The 18,670-nt window shown below is 31.5% G+C and overlaps 2 long non-coding RNA genes across 2 annotated transcripts; both read right to left on the bottom strand.

Moving 5' to 3' along the window:
• Positions 1-852: 852 nt before the first annotated feature.
• Positions 853-1,707, bottom strand: LOC125589956. The gene is made up of 4 exons (XR_007326126.1): positions 1,471-1,707; positions 1,313-1,385; positions 1,122-1,218; positions 853-1,007 (listed from the first exon to the last, which is right to left on the bottom strand). It is a non-coding gene; the product is annotated as an uncharacterized LOC125589956 (long non-coding RNA).
• Positions 1,708-1,815: 108 nt separating this feature from the next.
• On the bottom strand, positions 1,816-3,144 carry LOC125589955. Its single transcript, XR_007326125.1, has 4 exons — positions 2,789-3,144; positions 2,617-2,709; positions 2,042-2,134; positions 1,816-1,881 (listed from the first exon to the last, which is right to left on the bottom strand). It is a non-coding gene; the product is annotated as an uncharacterized LOC125589955 (long non-coding RNA).
• Positions 3,145-18,670: the final 15,526 nt, after the last annotated feature.

Here is an 18,670-nt window from a genome sequence, read left to right as displayed (position 1 = left end):
AGGTAAGGAATGGACATACCTGGTGCACCACCGTGGACATGTTGGCCAATTTGGCCTACGTTGTAATCTTCAGCATCCGGGGATGAAAAAAATAGTTTAGATCCCAATATGGGTAATCTTTAGTATTTTCAGTGCGTGCCCAGTCGATAAGGAGCAATTTATTACACCTCTTCGTTTTATGAGATAACCCAGAGAGTATGTCTTTAGACAGACAAAAAACAACACACTAGTAAAAAAAGAAACTAAAAAAGACAAAGACACTAAGAAGAATGAATCAAATACATACAAATATCAGAAGTTTCCTAGTAAAAAAAAGAAACTAAAAAAGACAAAGACACTAAGAACCATGGACGCATGAGCTTTTATATATATAATCTTGTCTCTTGTTGCAAACGTCAAAAAGAATAGCCGGTGAGGTTTGTGGTGGTTCAGTCATATTTGAGCTGCTAAACCGAGCCAAGAGATAGCCTCTAGATACAATCATACAATGCAATTTAAATATATAGAAAATACTCAAATAATTTATGCCATTAGCACTGCAATATATAAAACATAAGACATAACAGAGTTCAGAGCTCTTCTAGCATGCCTAAAGGGATTTGCTGACTAAACAGAATCATAATTTTCATCCAGGATGAAAAGAAAGGAATTATAAATCCAGCATCATACCTGTGACCACCACACATGCAATCTAATTATATGCCAGTCTGAATTCTCAATCCAGCGTCGAAGCATAGGGAAAATGAACATGATAGCCGTCAGCACATTTGGGAGCAAGTAAAGAGCGACAGCCAAGATATGGAGCGGGGGAACCCCTTTAACGTCTCGTGGAAGGAATGATATCCATTACTTCAGCATCCCAGGAGCAGAAGAATTGGACTGGGCATCGCAAAGCGGTAAGACTACACACCAAGCGAGACTTACAGCGATCTTGAGAATATTTCTCAAAATTTCAGTAAATTTCCATCTGTGGAAACCCGGGAAGTTTAAGATAATATCCAAGATACCTAGAATAGAAGGAAGAAACAATGTAATCGTTATTTCCTAGATAAGTAACAAAATGATGAAACAGAGGAACTCCAAACAGGGAAAGTTTTGTCACAACATTGAGGGTGACGTACTCTGGAGGAAGCGTAGAAAAGCTGCTGTAATGAAGATACTGGAGAGAGATCTCCATCATCACGCATTGGCCAGCCGAGATAGAAGCAATCTGGAGACCTATATAACAGTGATGTGCAAATGTCACAAAAAAAAAATTAAGATTTCCCAACCAAGTAAATATTCAATTTACAGACTTTGAGTTTTAACGTACCAAAAATATTCATACAGATCATCATAGTTGGACCAATCTGAGTGAGCGGCCTTGCCAGTGGCATTCTTACTTGCTTCCCAATTCATGGAAAAGAGAACTATGGAGTATAGAAGGTCAAGATTATTAAGATGTCATAAACCTATCATTTAAACATTTACCTTTTCAGCAGAAAGGCCTCATCATCTCCACCGTAAGAAGGCTTGATATTTTCTCCAGTAACGATGCTGACATTTCCAGCCAGGAGACCATGGAGTTCATAAGCCATCTGAGAATAAAAAGCAGGTAAATATTGATGAATTCTTGTGTTTGACTAATCATATCAGCTAAAAAGGATTTAAAAACCCATATACAGTATCTTCTGCTGTTGTATATCTTCAGCACCTTGAGAAAGCATTCGCATAAATTAAATGAGTGAATTTTTATTAAGAGTATAAACATCATTCAAAAAGTGTCTCATTCAAGCCATTTGTGAAAATAAAATGTTGCCTGGTACTTAAACTATGTTTGCACCAGTTCTTGTAGTTCTTAAAGAACTTTGTCTTGACGGCATCAACGGCTCTATCGTCGAGCTGCATCGATACATTAATTAACAAAAAACTCCATTGCTTAAAAGTGTTAACAGATAAATATGTATCTTTTTATTGATGGAATATTGAGATAATGCTGTGGTGTTTTACTCATCAGTAGTGTCAGTGGGTCTAGGTGAGTGGAGGGAAGTATCGAAGGTACCTTATTCAGAAACTCTGGCCTGGGAGTCAACCTTATATGATTATCAGCAAGTAAACAAACCAGATGCTCCCTTTGGTTCCTGACATTGTCTCTCTGTTAAAAACAAAGAAATAATAAGTAGGAAATATAGTTCACAGGTTCAACATAAATTCATTAGGTCGTCTTGTTACTCTTCTTAGATCAGCAACTTGCCTGGAATCCATAAATAGCTCTTAACCAGTCAAGAAGATCCAAATTTATGGATATCTAAGAATATAAATTAAAGACTAATGAATACACAATCCTACCCCATAAATAGCTCTTATCACATTAGTTCCATCTTGGTTTTTTTGAGCCATATCTAACTCCTAGCTTCTAAAGTCTTTGTAAAGAACTCTTGTTCCATTTTGGTATAATATTCACATTTTATCAAAAAAAAAGAAAAAAAAAATCCTACCCCAACATCAGCGTTGCCAAGGTAACTGAAATTATTACAGGTGAAGGAGCAAAAAAGACTAAAGAATACACAATCCTACCCTAGCATCAGCGTTGCCAAGGTATCTGAAATTATTACATGTGCAAAGGAGCAAAATTACCTTTTCGTTTTTAGCAGGAGCTTTTGAAGATTTGCCATATACATTTTTTTTTTCTTGAAGAAAGCTAAGTCTTTTAGTTTCATCTTTCAATGACTGCAGAATAGGAAGAAAAATATTCAACTTATACGCTTCCTAGCAAAAAGCTACATTCATTAAGATGTTGTGTATATACCTCTTAATTATTTCCTTGTCTGGTAAGATATTTCTTTTATTCAGTCTCAAACTCAAAATCGATCTCCTGCATACAAATATAAAGAACAGTTCTCAGTTTTTCTGAAACCCACAAACCAATATAGTGTTTTGAGATTCTAAACTAACAAAGGTACTACGTGCTGATTAGGCTGGTACCCTATGAAGCGACCTCCACCTTGATCGTAGCAGCTCTAAGCCAATAAAGGTCCCACCTTTTGCAATGTTTTTGGCCTCCCAGAAATGGATTTTGGTCCGAGCGAAACTTCGGAGGCAGGAGACTTACCGGTGGATTTTGTGGTCGTAATTGTAGCTTGGTTAGTGATTGTTTTTGATTTGGGCTTGATTCAGGGTTTAGATGAAGTGGCTTATATCGTAGGAGAATCAACGGGAGATGGAACAAAACCGTGAAGAAGAGATTAAATAGCAACTTTGATTGATGAAGAGGGCTTTGCAGTAACGGTGATTGCTAGAGAACGGAGATGGTAAAGAATAATGAAGAGTCAGATGGACACAGCTGCGTGACATGTCAAAATATAACCTTTTGATTGGATGAATTTTTAATCCGACGTGGCACATCTTAGAAGCCTTCATATATCCCTTTTAATATAGTATAGATTTCATTATAAAAGGTTTATTAACATGAATCTCTCACAAATTTTACTATTATTTAGTTATAACATTTCAAAAGCTTCAGAAACTCATGATAAATGTCTTCAAGAATTTTTTAATCTCTTATTTGACATGATTTTCAAAATATTTACGAAATTTTGGTTAAATATCAATATAATTTATGTTGACACTTTGAATTATTCAAATTGAGATAAAATTTAGATACTTATCTGGATGACGACATCACACCCATACATATTAGGGGCATATATAGCTGAATTTTACGTTTCGAGAGATGTGTGTGAGGAGATATTTCCTTTTTGTTTGTACGAATCAAATAAATAAAACAACATGAGTATCCATTATTAGTAAGGGCAAATAAAAAAAGGTTATGCAAAATCACAAGGTATACGAAAATTAGAATATTGTGGTACCTTAGCTGATTGCCAGTTCATTTATTGCTGAATCTATTTTCCTCTTTAAATTATTAAGAATATTATTGTAAACCATTTGCGGACCAACATAACCATGTATAGGGTCGTGTATGCGAGCCTCTGCCTCGTAACAGAGAGCGTTCACAGCATATTCATGTTGCCAAGGTTCTTCAAGACGACTCAGAATCTTATAGACATTTTTTACTCCAAAAACTTTATGAACAGATCAAATTTACCAGGCTCTGTCTATGGGAAATATGGTGCCATAACGCATGAATTCCCACTCCCAAGTGTACAAGGAACGTTGTTCGTGAAGTTGCATGCAGCACAAATTGGTAAATCCATTTTTCTTCTTTTCAGGTTTTCCTTTAATTTTTAAAGATGACATTATAAATAAATTTATTCAGTAAAGATTAACATATGCACATTCTATATATATATATATATACTAATAAAATAATATTTTATATATAAATAAAGATACACAATTAAATTATGGAGGGAATACCATAAAAGAGTTTCATCTGAAACGATTGGTAGTATACAAAACTGAAAAATAATGAATGGTTTTTGCGTACTTAGAAAAGAAAAAGAAAGAATCAGTTTTGATAAAAAATTAACTTTAAATTATTTTCTTCAAATATGAAAAGGTAAAAGAATAGTAACTTAGAAGTTAAGGTTTTTAGAAAAGATTTACAAACATATCAATCAACTCATATGATTATATCTGGAGAATCTTGAAACTTATGAACAACAAAAGAAATTACAAATATGATTTAAGTAAAAAATAAAGAATCTAATAAATACGTAAATTTTGACTACTATGCTTTATTATTTGACCACTTGTTCAGCAAAAGATTTGACTATTAAAAAAACGATTTGATTATTATGATTTACTCTTTTGGAAAGATAATACTTTTTTGAGAATGTTGACTCAAAAATGAGATCATATGGTTAAGCATTTGGTTAACCGATATTATTGGATGGATGGTTAACTTGAGTGAAAGAAGATGGAAAGACTCTATGTCAGATAGAGTGTTTGAGTTTTACAGATAAGCTCAACGTCTGTTTTCTGTTATAACGACTTAGGTAACTGTATCTTCTTTGAAGCTTGACATTTCTTGAGTCACAGAGGTTAGTGAAGTGTGCTATGCCATGCTTGATGTTAAAGCAACTTCGCTGCAATGCTGTTTGAGATATCCAGAATCAGACATGTTATGAAGAGTTGATTTGTCGGTGTTTGTTTCACCCCGAGGCTGGTTGAGTTCAATATTCATATCATCAAAAGCAGAACAATCTCTCAAAGAAGGATAATCAAGGCCCCATAAATCAGTATTGTTCTCAAACTGGAATATCTCATTCAACTTCTTGACACCTTTCACAAGTTCAATAAAAACATAGACGAAAATCGAGTCAAGAAAACAGAGAGAGAGAGAGAAACTTTACAAAAGACAATTCTATGAATCTTTACTCACCAGGAGGAACAAAGCCGGAGAGAGAATTGTTGCGCAAGTCAAGAGTGTCAAGCTGAGAAATGTTGTCTAGGGTTTTTGGTAGTACTCCTAAAAGATTGTTGAAGCTTAGATCAAGCCTCGTTCAATAAGATTTGTGATCTATTTAATATTTCTCCAGATATAGACTATTGTAATGTAAGTAAAGACCTGATCAACATTTGAGCTCCATTAAAGCTTTCAGCTCGGCATTAGCTACAAAAATGGTGGGGTTGAAAGAGAGTTTTTTCTTCTCTCTCTCTCTCTCTCTCTCTCTCTCTCTGATCTCTCTCTCTCTCTCTCTCTCTCTCTCTCTCTCTCTCTCTCTCTCTCTCTCTCTCTCTCTCTCTCTCTCTCTCTCTCTCTCTCTCTCTCTCTATCTCTATCTCTCTCTCTTTCTTGACTTGAAAATGAGGTAAAAGAATGAAACTTTCAACAAAAATTGAAGAGTTTTTTTTTAAGAACTTTTGAAAATTTTATACCCATGGAGTTTTAGCCTAGTAAGATTTTAATACTAAAGGCTATGCTAAACGCTCTGGCATCGACGGCCTACTTGTATGTCAAAATACCCGATTGTAGGATGTCGTCTAGAAATTTTATATTCTTTTTTCCCAATTTTTTTCTTTTAGAAACAGTTATATCACAAATGTTAGACAAAATATATGACTTTTTGTAAAGTTTTCTTGTTTTTGTTTTTGTTTTTGAATGGTTAATAGTTACCATTTATCAATACAAAAAATATTCATTAATTTTTGTTTATGTTGAACATAATTAATCTTTACAATATGTTAATACAAAAACTAAACTCTTTTTTGATATTCATTAACATTCCTATTAATACAAAATATATTTACTAATACGCGATTGACAATCATAAGAAATTAACCAAAAAAACTAAACTCTAAATGAAAAGTGGTGAACCTAATTAATCGTTTTTTATGTTCCTTAATTTTAAATTTTATACAATTTGTTTTTGAAACTTCACCAAAGTAACAAGCTGATGAATTAAAAAAATCTTTTTGAGTACCCACACAGTACAGTCCAGAATATGTAACCGATCTCAATAGAATGTGGAAATACAAGGTTAATCAGAGGAATGAAAAAAAGTTTGTGGAAAGAAACACGAGAGAGAAAAAACAAAGAACAAATGAGTACATAATCAGTTAACAACAACCTCTATGACCAAATATATTTTTTTGATTTCATTATTAAAGGTTTATTAACATGAATCTCTCACAAATATTATTATTATTTAGTTATAATTTTCAAAAGCTTAAGAAACTCATGCTAAAATCTCTTCAAGAATTTTTCAATCTCTTATTTGATATGATTTTTAAAACATTTACGAGATTTTGAATAAATACCAATATAAATCATATTGATACTTTGAATTATTCAATTTGAGATAGAATTTGGATATTAGCTGGAAGACAACATCATACCCATAAATATAAGGGGCATATACAGCTAAATTTTACTTTTCAGGAGATATGTGTGAGGAGATTTTTCCTTTTTGTTTGTACAAATAAAATAAATAAAACAACATGAGTAACCATTATTAAAAAGAAACAACTATATAAACTTTTGATGTAGTTGAAATAAAATAAAGGACACCAAATTATCCTGGGAATTGAGATGCAGCCAAATACAAAACAAAAAGACTTTAATTAATTTCAACAAAACTATGGTTGGTTTTGGTTTGGAGGTGCAGATGATGGTCCGGAAGATGTTGATGCACCATCATCTCTAAGAACATCACCTTGATTATTTTCTCTCATCCCAACGATTTCATCCACGTTCCTTCGTGCATCCACATCTGGGAGTCCCCTAAGTTGATTCTTCTGATCCTCATTTAATTCCAACATTTCATTAGTAAGGGAAAATAAAAAAAGGTTCTGCAAAATCACAAGATATAAGAAAATTCGAATATTGCGGTACCTTAGCCATGGTGATTGACAGTTCGTTTTTTTCTGAATCTATTTCCCTCTTTAAATTATTAAGAATATTATTGTAAACCATTTGCGGACCAAGATAACCATGTATGGGATCGTGTATGCGAGCCTATGCCTCGTAGCAAAGAGGGTTCGCAGCATATTGACATTGCCAAGGTTCCTCAAGACGACTCAGAATCGTGTAGACATTTACGACTCCAAATACTTTATTAACACGATCAAATTTTGCAGGCTCTGTCGATGGGAAATATGGTGCCATAATGCATGCATTCCCATTCCCAAAGGTGCAAGGGCCGGTCATGAATTCGCATGCAGCACAAATTGCCATAACCATTTTTCTTCTTTTTTGGTTTTCATTTAATTTTTAAAGATGATATTATAAAGAAATGTATTTAGTGAAGATTAACATATGCACAATATATATATGTAGATATATATTAATAAAATAAGGTTTTATATACAAATAAAGCTACACAATTTAATTATGGAGGGAAGACCATAAAAGAGTTTCATCTGAAACGATCGGTAGTATACAAAACGGAAAAATATTGAATGGTTTATGCATACTTAGAAAAGAAAAAGCAAGAATCAGTTTTGATAAAAAAAAATAATTTTAAATTATTTTCTTCAAAGATGAAAAAGATAAAAGAAAAGTAACTTAGAAGTTAAGGTTTATAGAAAAGATTTACAAACATATCAATCAACTCATATGATTATACCTGAAGAATTTTGAAAATTATGAACATCAAAAGAAATTAATAATTCCTGAATATGATTGTGGTTTATATTGAGAAAATGTCTTGAATTTATAGGCATATCTTAAAATATGATTTAAGTAAGAAAATAAATAATCTAATAAATATGTAAAGTTTGACTACTATGCTTTATTATTTGACCACTTGTTCAGCAAAAGATTTGACTTTAAAAAAAAAGATTCGACTATTATGATTTACTGTTTTGGCAAGATAATACTATTTTGAGAATGTTGACTCAAAACTGAGATCATATGGTTAAGCATTTGGTTAACCGATATTATTGGATGGATGGTTAACTTGATTGAAGGAAGATGGAAAGACTCTATGTCAGATAGAGTGTTTGAGTTGTACAGATAAAATCAACGTCTCTTTTCAGTTGTAACGATTTAGGTAACTATATCTTTTCATTAATTTTTGTTTATGTTGAACCTAATTAATTTTTTCCATCTCTTAATACAAAAACTTAACTCTTTGTTGATATTAATTAACTTTCTTATTAATACAAAATTTATTTACTAATACGCGATTGACAATCATAAGAAACATATAACTAAAAACTAAACTCTAAATGAAAAGTGGTGAACCTAATTAATCGTTTTTGATGTTCATTAATTTTAAATTTTATACAATTTGTTTTTGAAACTTCACCAAAGTAAAAAGCTGATGAATTAAAAAAAATCCTTTTGAGTAACCCACACAGTACAATCAAGAATATGTAACCAATATCAATAGAATGTGGAAATACAAGGTTAATCAGGGGAATGAAAAGAAGTTTGTGGGAAGAAACACGAGAGAGAAAGAACAAAGAACAAATGAGTACACAATCAGTTAACAACAACGTCTATGACCAAATATGTTTTTCTCGAGGGGTTCTTAACATGAATCTCTCACAAATTACATTGATTTCATTATTAAAAGTTTATTAACATGAATCTCTCACAAATGTTACTATTATTTAGTTAGAAATTTTCAAAAGCTTAAGAAACTCATGCTAAAATCTCTTCAAGAATTTTTCTATTTCTTATTTGACATGGTTTAAAAAAATATATACGACATTTTGATTAAATATCAATATAAATCATGTTGTTACTTTGAATTATTCAATTTGAGATAGAATTTTGATATTTAGCTAGAAGGCAATATCATACCCATAAATATAAGGGGCATACATAGCAAAAGTTTACCTTTCAGGAGATATGTGTGAGGATATGTTTCCTTTTTGTTTGTACAAATAAAATAAACAAAACAACATGAGTATCCATTATTAAAAAGAAACAACTATATAAACTTTTGATGTAATTGAAATAAAAGAAAGGACACCAAATTATTCTGGGAATTGAGATGCAGACAAATACAAAGAAAAAAAACTTTAATTAATTTCAACAAAACTATGGTTGGCTTTGGTTTGGAGGTCCAGATGATGGCTCGGAAGATGTTGATGCACCATCAGCTCTATGACCATCACCTTGATCATTTTCTCTCATCCCAACGATTTCATCCACGTTCCTTCGTGCATCCACATCTGGGAGTCCCCTAAGTTGATTCTTCTGATCCTCATTTAATTCCAACATTTCATTAGTAAGGGAAAATAAAAAAGATTCTGCAAAATCACAAGGTATAGGAAAATTATAATATTACGGTACCTTAGCCATGGTGATTGACAGTTCATTTTCTGCTGAATCTATTTCCCTCTTTAAATTATTAAGAATATTATTGTAAACCATTTGCAGACCAAGATAACCATGAATGGGATCGTGTAAGCGAACCTCTGCCTCGTAGCAGAGAGCGTTCGCAGCATATTGACGTTGCCAAGGTTCCTCAAGACGATTCAGAATCGTGTAGACATTTACGATTCCAAATACTTTATTAACACGATCAAATTTTTCAGGCTCTGACGATGGGAAATATGGTGCCATAATGCATGCATTCCTATTCCCAAAGGTACAAGGGCCGGTCATAAATTCACATGCAGCACAAACTGCCATAACCATTGTTCTTCCTTTTAGGTTTTCCTTTAATTTTTAAAGATGACATTATAAAGAAATTTATTTAGTGAAGATTAACATATGCACAATATATATATATAAGTATATATTAATAAAATAAGGTTTTATATACAAATAAAGCTACACAATTTAATTATGGAGGGAATACCATATAAGAGTTTCATCTGAAACGATCGGTAGTATACAAAACTGAAAAATATTGAATGGTTTATGCGTACTTAGAAAAGAAAAAGCAAGAATCAGTTTCGATAAAAAAAAAAGTTTAATTATTTTCTTCAAATATGTAAGAGGTAAAAGAAAAATAACTTAGAAGTTAAGGTTTTTAGAAAAGATTTACAAACATATCAATCAACTCATATGATTATACCTGGAGAATCTTGAAACTTATGAACAACAAAAGAAATTAAAAATTCTTGAATATAATTGTGGTTTATACTGAGAAAATGTCTTGAATTTATAGGCATATCTTAAAATATAATTTAAGTAAGAAAATAAAGAATCTAATAAATATGTAAAGTTTGACTACTATGCTTTATTATTTGACCACTTGTTCAGCAAAAGATTTGACTTTTAAAATAAAGATTTGACTATTATGATTTACTGTTTTGGGAAGATAATACTATTTTGAGAATGTTGACTCAAAACTGAGATCATATGGTTAAGCATTTGGTTAACCGATATTATTGAATGGATAATTAACTTGATTGAAGGAAGATGAAAGACTCTCTGTCAGATAAAGTGTTTGAGTTGTACAGATAAAATCAACGTCTCTTTTCTGTTATAACGACTTAGGTAACTGTATATTTTCATTAATTTTTGTTTATGTTGAACCTAATTAAATTTTATACAATTTGTTTTTGAAACTTCACCAAAGCAACAAGGTGATGAATTAAACAAAATCCTTTTGAGTAACTCACAAAGTACAATCAAGAATATGTAACCGATATCAATAGAATGTGGAAATACAAGGTTAATCAGGGAATGAAAAGAAGTTTGTGGGAAGAAACACGAGAGAGAAAGAACAAAGAACAAATGAGTACACAATCAATTAACAACAACGTCTATGACCAAATATTTTTTTTCTCGAGGGGTTCTTAACATGAATCTCTCACAAATTACATTGATTTCATTATTAAAGGTTTATTAACATGAATCTCTCACAAATGTTACTATTATTTAGTTAGAAATTTTCAAAAGCTTAAGAAACTAATGCTAAAATCTCTTCAAAAAATTTTCAATCTCTTCAAGAATTTTTCAGTCTCTTATTTGACATGATTTTAAAAATATTTATGATATTTTGATTAAATATCAATATAAATCATGCTGTTACTTTGAATTATTCAATATGAGATAGAATTTGGATATTTAGCTGGAAGGAAACATCATACCCATAAATATAAGGGGCATACATAGCTAAATTTTACCTTTCAGGAGATATGTGTGAGGATATATTTCCTTTTTGTTTGTAAAAATCAAATAAATAAAACAACATGAGTATCCATTATTAAAGAGAAACAACTACGTAAACTTTTGATGGAATTGAAATAAAAGAAATGACACCAAATTATTCTGGGAATTCAGATGCAGACAAATACAAAACAAAAGACTTCAATTAATTTCACCAAAATTATGGTTGGTTTTGGTTTGGAGGTCGAGATGATGGCCCGGAAGATGTTGATGCACCATCAGCTCTATGAGCATCACCTTGATTATTTTCTCTCATCCCAACGATTTCATCCACGTTCCTTCGTGCATCCACATCTGGGAGTCCCCTAAGTTGATTCTTCTGATCTTCATTTAATTCCAACATTTCATTAATAAGGGCAAATAAAGAGGGTTGAGTAAAATCACTAGGTATAGAAAGATTAATATTGTGGTACCTTAGCCATGGTGATTGACAGTTCATTTATTGCTGAATCTACTTCCCGCTTTAAATTATTGATAATATTATTGTAAACCATTTGTGGACCAAGATAACCATGTATGAGGTCGTGTATGCGAGTCTTTGCTTCTTAGCAAAGAGCGTTATGATAGACTATGGATTTGATCCATTTTTATCCATAGTTTATAAGTGTTTTTACTAATATTTATATTATTATAGAGCGTATTTATTATATTTATAAGATCAAGAAAGTTTTGGAGATAACTGATGATTTTGGAGCATTTTGGAGATATTTGGAGCAAGCACCCGAGATGACCATCGAGATCGACAATCAGTCGATATTGGAGAGATAGAATCGATCGATACCCAAAATATGGTGTCGATCGATAGCGAAACGCGCAGAAGCCCGTTTGGTCACAGCCGACTTGAAGCCCAAGATTTCATTATTTTACAAGATTGCCCCTGATGAGTTTTACCCTAATTATATAAGCTTTGCCGCCATGTTGGAGGCAGAGTGTGCTTTTGTTTTGTGTTCTTCTTTGTGTTTTATTGTTTACTGATAGATAGGAGAGAAGATCCAAAGTTATAATTTGTGATTGGAACTCCATTGATATTTATCTTATCTATTCTATGCAGTTTTTATATCTAACCATTGTTATGAATTGCTTAGCCATGGCTGAGTAGTTCTATTGTTAGATTTTAGGGTTTAAATAGGTTAGGAGGGATTAGCCCCAACTATGGATTGCTGAGTTGTGATAATCATCATTAGAATTGTTCATTAAAGCTTGTCTCTAGATTAGCTACCTATAACTTATCCTAGGATTGATTGATAAAAGCCATAGCTAATTCTCATCCTGAAAACATTCTAATTGAACTTTGTTTCTTACTATGAGTAAGGCGAGATCTGATCTAGTAACCTTAGTAAGCATTTATTCAACATGCGCATAAAGCTTGACTAGAGCGCGTCGATCGATATCATACTTGAATAATCGATCGACGGTGCAAAAAGTGTATCGATCGATACGCCCATTGGAATATCGATCGACACTTTCTATAGATCAATAAAACGAGAGTTGAGATCATAGATCTAGTTAATAGTCAATAAGTCAATGCTCGCAAAGGCCGAAAGACTTCTTGATCAAATTGTTGAGCTTTACTTGATCATGCATGCAACTCATTAGGCATCTATAGGATTATAATTCCAACTTTCCTGAATAAAAAACTCTAAGTCTAGCTATTTCCTTTTTAAAGCACCAAAACTCCAAACTTGCTATTGAACAATTATTTGTTCAATATATAATATGCAATTTACTTTTAAAACCTCTTAAAACATCTTGCTTAACAAATCACATTAAAACTTTAGGTTCCCTAGCTCCATGTGAATTCGATTCCTAAGTACTACAACTCGACTTCTTATTTGAGAGAGTATAAATCACTCTTTAGGGTAATTTGATTGGTATCACGTTCGCAGCATATTCACGTTGCCAAGGTTCTTCAAGACGACTCAGAATCTCGTAGACATTTTCGACTCCAAAAATTATATGAACACGATCAAATTTATTAGGCTCTGTGGATGAGAAATATGGTGCCATAACGCATGCATTCCTATTCCCAAGTGTACAAGGACCATTGTTCGTGAAGTTGCATGCAACACAATTTGATAAATCCATTTTTCTTCTCTTTTGGTTTTTCTTTAATTTTTTAAGTTGACATTATAAAGAAATTTATATAGTTATGATTAACGTATGCACATTTGATATATTTAATAAAATATGATTTTTATATATAAAGAAAGCTACACAATTGAATTATGAAGGGAAGACCATAAAAGAGTTTCATCTGAAATGACCGGTAGTATACAAAACTGCAAAATATTGAATGGTTTATACGTACATAGAAAAGAAAAAGCAAGAATCAGTTTCGATGAAAAAAAAAAAAATTTAAATTGTTTTCTTCAATTATGAAAAAGGTAAAAGAAAAGTAACTCAGAAGTTAGGGTATTTAGAAAAAAATTACAAACATATCGATCAACTCATATGATTATACCTGGAGAATCTTGAAACTTATGAACTGCAAAAGAAATTAAATTTATGAATATGATTGTAGTTTATATTGAAAAAATATCTTGAATTTATAGGCATATCTTATAATATGATTCAAATAAGGAATTAAAGAATATAATAAATATGTACGTAACTATAATACTTTATTATTGTACTATAAACCATATATTTGACCACTTGTTCTACAAAAGATTGACTATTATGATTTACTGTTCTGGCAAGATAATACTATTTTGAGAATGTTGACTCAAAACTGAGATCATATGGTTCAGCATTTGGTTAACCAATATTATTGGTGGATGGGTTTCCTCGAGTGAAAGAAGATCGAATATGTTAGACAAAGTGTTTAAGTTGAACAGATAAGCTCAACGTCTCCATTTTGTTATAGCGACTTTGGTAAATGTATCTTCTTTGAAGCTTGACATTTCTTGAGTCACAAAGCTTAGTGAAGTTTGCTATGCCATGCTTGAGATCAAAGCAACTTATGAGATCAAAGCAACTTGGTTGCAATGTTGTTTGAGATATGCAGAATCAGACATGTTATGAAGAGTTGATTTATCGGTGTTTGTTTCACCCTGAGGCTGCTTGACTTTGATATTCGCGTCATCGAAAGAAGAACAAGCTCTCAGACAAGGAAAGTCATTAATAAACCAGTATTGTTCTCAAAGTGGAGTCTCTCATTCAACTTCTTGAGACCTTTCACAACTTCAACGAAAACGTTGACGAAAATTGAGTCTAGAAAACAGAGAGAGAGGGAAGCTTTACAAAATACATTCTATGAATCATTACTCACCAGGAAGAACAAAGGCAGAGAGAGAATTGTTGCGCAAGTCAAGAGTGTCAAGCTGAGAAATGTTGGCTAGGGTTTTCGGTAGTACTCCTAAAATATTGTTGAAGCTTAGATGAAGTCTGGTTCAATGAGATTTGTTATCTCTTTAGTATTTCTCCAGATATAGACTATTGTAATGTAAGTAAAGACCTGATCAACATTTGAGCTCCATTAAAGCTTTCAGCTCGGCATTAGCTACAAAAATTGGTGGTGTTAAAAGAGAGTTTTTCTTCTCTCTCTCTTTCTTGCCTTGAAAATGAGGTAAAAGAATGAACTTTCAACGAAAGTTAAAGAGTCATTTATGAATTTTTGAAAATTTTATACCTATGGAGTTTTAGCCTAGTAAAATTTTAATACTAAAGACTATGCTAAACGCTCCGGCATCCACGGCCTACTTGTATGTCAAAAAACTCGAGTGTAGGATGTCTTCTGGAAATTCTATATTATTTTCTCCCAGTTTTTTTCTTTCATAAACAGTTATTTCACTAAGGTTAGACAACATGTCTAACTTTTTGTACAGTTTTCTTGTTTTTTTTTTTGAATGGTTAAAAGTTACCATTTATCAATACAAAGTGTTCGTTAATTTTTATTTATGTTGAACCTAATTAATATTTATCATTTGTTAATACAAAAACTAAACCCTTTGTTGATATTCATTAACTTTCCTATTAATACAAAATATATTTACTAATACAAGATTGACAATCATAACTAATCATTTTTGATGTTCATTAATTTTAAATTTTATACAATTTGTTTTTGAAACTTAACCAAAGTAACAAGCTGATGAATTAAAAAAAATCTTTTGAGTACCAACACAGTACATTCAAGAATATTTAACCGATATCAATAGAATGTGGATAAATCGAGAAAAATTGGAAGACAAGGTTAATCAGCGGTATGAAAAGAAGTTTGTGGGAAGATACACGAGAGAGAAAGAACAAAGAACACACGAGAACACAATCAGTTAACAACAACGTTCCTTATCTCTATTGATTTCATTATTGAAAGTTTATTAACATGAATCTCTCACAAATTTTATTATTATTTAGTTAGAAATTTTCAAAAGTTTAAGAAACTCATGCTAAATCTCTTCTATATTTTTTCAATCTCCTATTTGACATGATTTTAAAAATATTTACGAGATTTTGATTAAATATCAATATAATTTATGTTGATACTTTAAATTATTCAATTTGAGATAGAATTTGGATATTTAGCTAGAAGACAACATCATACTCATAAATATAAGGGTCATATATAGCTGAATTTTAACTTTTGGGAGATATGTGTGAGGAGATTCTTCTTTTTTGTTTGAACGAATCAAATAAATAAAACAACATGAATATCCATTATTAAAAAGAAACAACTATATAAACTTTTTAATGGAACTGAAATAAAAGAAAGGACACCAAATTATTCTCGGAATTCAGATGTAGACAAACACAAAACAGAAAGACTTTAATTAATTTCACCAAAACTATGGTTGGTTTTGGTTTGGAGGTCCGGATGATGGTCCGGAAGACGTTGACGCAAAATCAGCTCTATGAACATCACCTTGATCATTTTCTCTCATCCCAACGATTTCATCTACGTTCTTTCGTGCATCCACGTCCAGGAGTCCCGTAATTTGATTTTATGATTTTTAAATCTATATGCAAATCTAGTGTTATTGGTTATATGCTTTTAAAATAGATTTTGAAATCAAGTGTTCTTCAATGACAATGATTTATTTAAGGATTTGATTTGAAACTATATTTCCATGGATTTGTAAGTATTTTTATGCTCAAAATACAAAAGAAGAAATACAAAGGTTAACCTTGTTATTTTGCTTGGATTTGTGATATTGTTCATTTCTCCAATTCTCTACGCATCACAATATATTTTATGTTCACGAAGACATAAACCCCACCACCTACAGCTACAACCTCACCGGAACACATTTGACTCTTTTTCATCCAACTTCATCTTGACATCCTGAATAGCATGATAAAAGTTGTACGTAAAATTACATGTCAACATGCCAAAGCATAATGACTAAAAGACTTTATCGCTACATCATCTATTATGAAACAGAGGAAGTATATGAATTTAAATCTTAAAGGATACAATTTTTTTTTGCTATATAGCCCATAAAAGTTTTAAGCCGGCTCTACTTGTGAAAATGCCATCAGTCCTTAATATAGAGAACACTTTCTTATAATCATATTTTGTTGCTGTGTGTGATCTCTTTTTATGGGGTTAATTTGTATTCATTCCTTATTATGTAGTGCTTGAGGTGAGTGATTATGTGCTTGAAGTGCTTTTCACCTTTGGCAACACATATTTGAACGGAGACGACTTTGATAAAGTTAGTCAAATCACATAGTAACGATAAAGTCTTTTAGTCATTATGCTTTGGCATGTTGACATGTAATTTTACGTACAGCTTTTATCATGCTATTCAAGATGAAGTTGGATGAAAAAGAGTCAAATGTGTTCCGGTGAGGTTGTAGCTGTAGGTGGTGGGGTTTATGTCTTCGTGAACATAAAATATATTGTGATGCGTAGAGAATTAGAAAAATGAACAATATCACAAATCCAAGCAAAATAACAAGGTTAACCTTTGTATTTCTTCTTTTGTATTTTGAGCATAAAAATACTTACAAATCCATTGAAATATAGTTTCAAATCAAATCCTTGAATAAATAATTGTCATTGAATAACACTTGATTTCAAAATCTATTTTAAAAGCATATAACCAATAACACTAGATTTGCATATAGATTTGAAAATCATAAAGCTAATAACACTTGATTTAGTATGGATTCCTAAATCTATTAAAATATGTACACCAATAACACCTCCTTAACTATTATCATTTATTGTTTTGGCGACATAATACTATCACCGATTTGTCATGTATATATTTAAGTTACTTTATATTTAATACTTGGTCTTTTGACTGATGTTTAAGTATTGGATATGAGCACATACATGATACATGTATGATTACAGGTCCATGAATATGAATTGTATTGTCATAATTGCATTATATATTACCAATTGCCAATCTTTCATTTTATACCTACTAGTCTATCATCTGTGGGATCGGCTATTATTATTTAGATGACATGATCTATTGGCCCAGAGTTTTTCTTTGAAAAAATAATATTTATCTTTTATTATATATAATGAAAGATGCATAATAAGACACATTATAATATTAAAACTTCCACAACAAAATAAGAAAAAAAAAAGGGCAAATTACAATCAACTTCCCCTGAACCAAACCTTTCTTCTTACTTGGTCTGGCTAGCCGTGAGGGAAGCCAATGATGATATATTGATTGGCCCAGAGTTTTTCTTTGAAAAAATAATATTTATCTTTTATTATATACTAGGTGACCGGTCCACACCCTGTGCAGACATAACAAAATTCAAAATATAGAATAAATAGTGTATAGTTTTAGAAGTAACGGATTTTACATCTTAATACCACCGTCTTTGCGAGAAAGCATCAGTCATGGAGAAAAGCTGGTACTCAATATTTGACATGGACGAGAGAGAACAAAGTAACTTCAGTATCAAGAGGCACTTATTGTGTATAGTTATAATTGCAACGTCCCAAAATAATTTGTGTGTTTAAGAAGAAAATTTCAAGAGAGATTTTATATTGTAATAAGGTAAGTCATTACAAACGAATTAAGAATTTAGAAACACTAAGGTAAATTGGCATTTAAAATTTCAATAAATGTGATAATAACTTGGGCAAAAAATGTTTAAAATAAATAAGCTAACTTACATTTAAACTATTCATAAGTTACTTTGCAACTTGCACATGTCAAATCAGAAAACGACATG

The sequence above is a fragment of the Brassica napus genome, chromosome A3 (genome assembly GCF_020379485.1).
Source record: "Brassica napus cultivar Da-Ae chromosome A3, Da-Ae, whole genome shotgun sequence".
NCBI lineage: Eukaryota > Viridiplantae > Streptophyta > Magnoliopsida > Brassicales > Brassicaceae > Brassica > Brassica napus.
The sequence above is the reverse complement of the archived record's forward strand: the minus strand, read 5'-3'. Positions and strand labels throughout refer to the sequence as shown.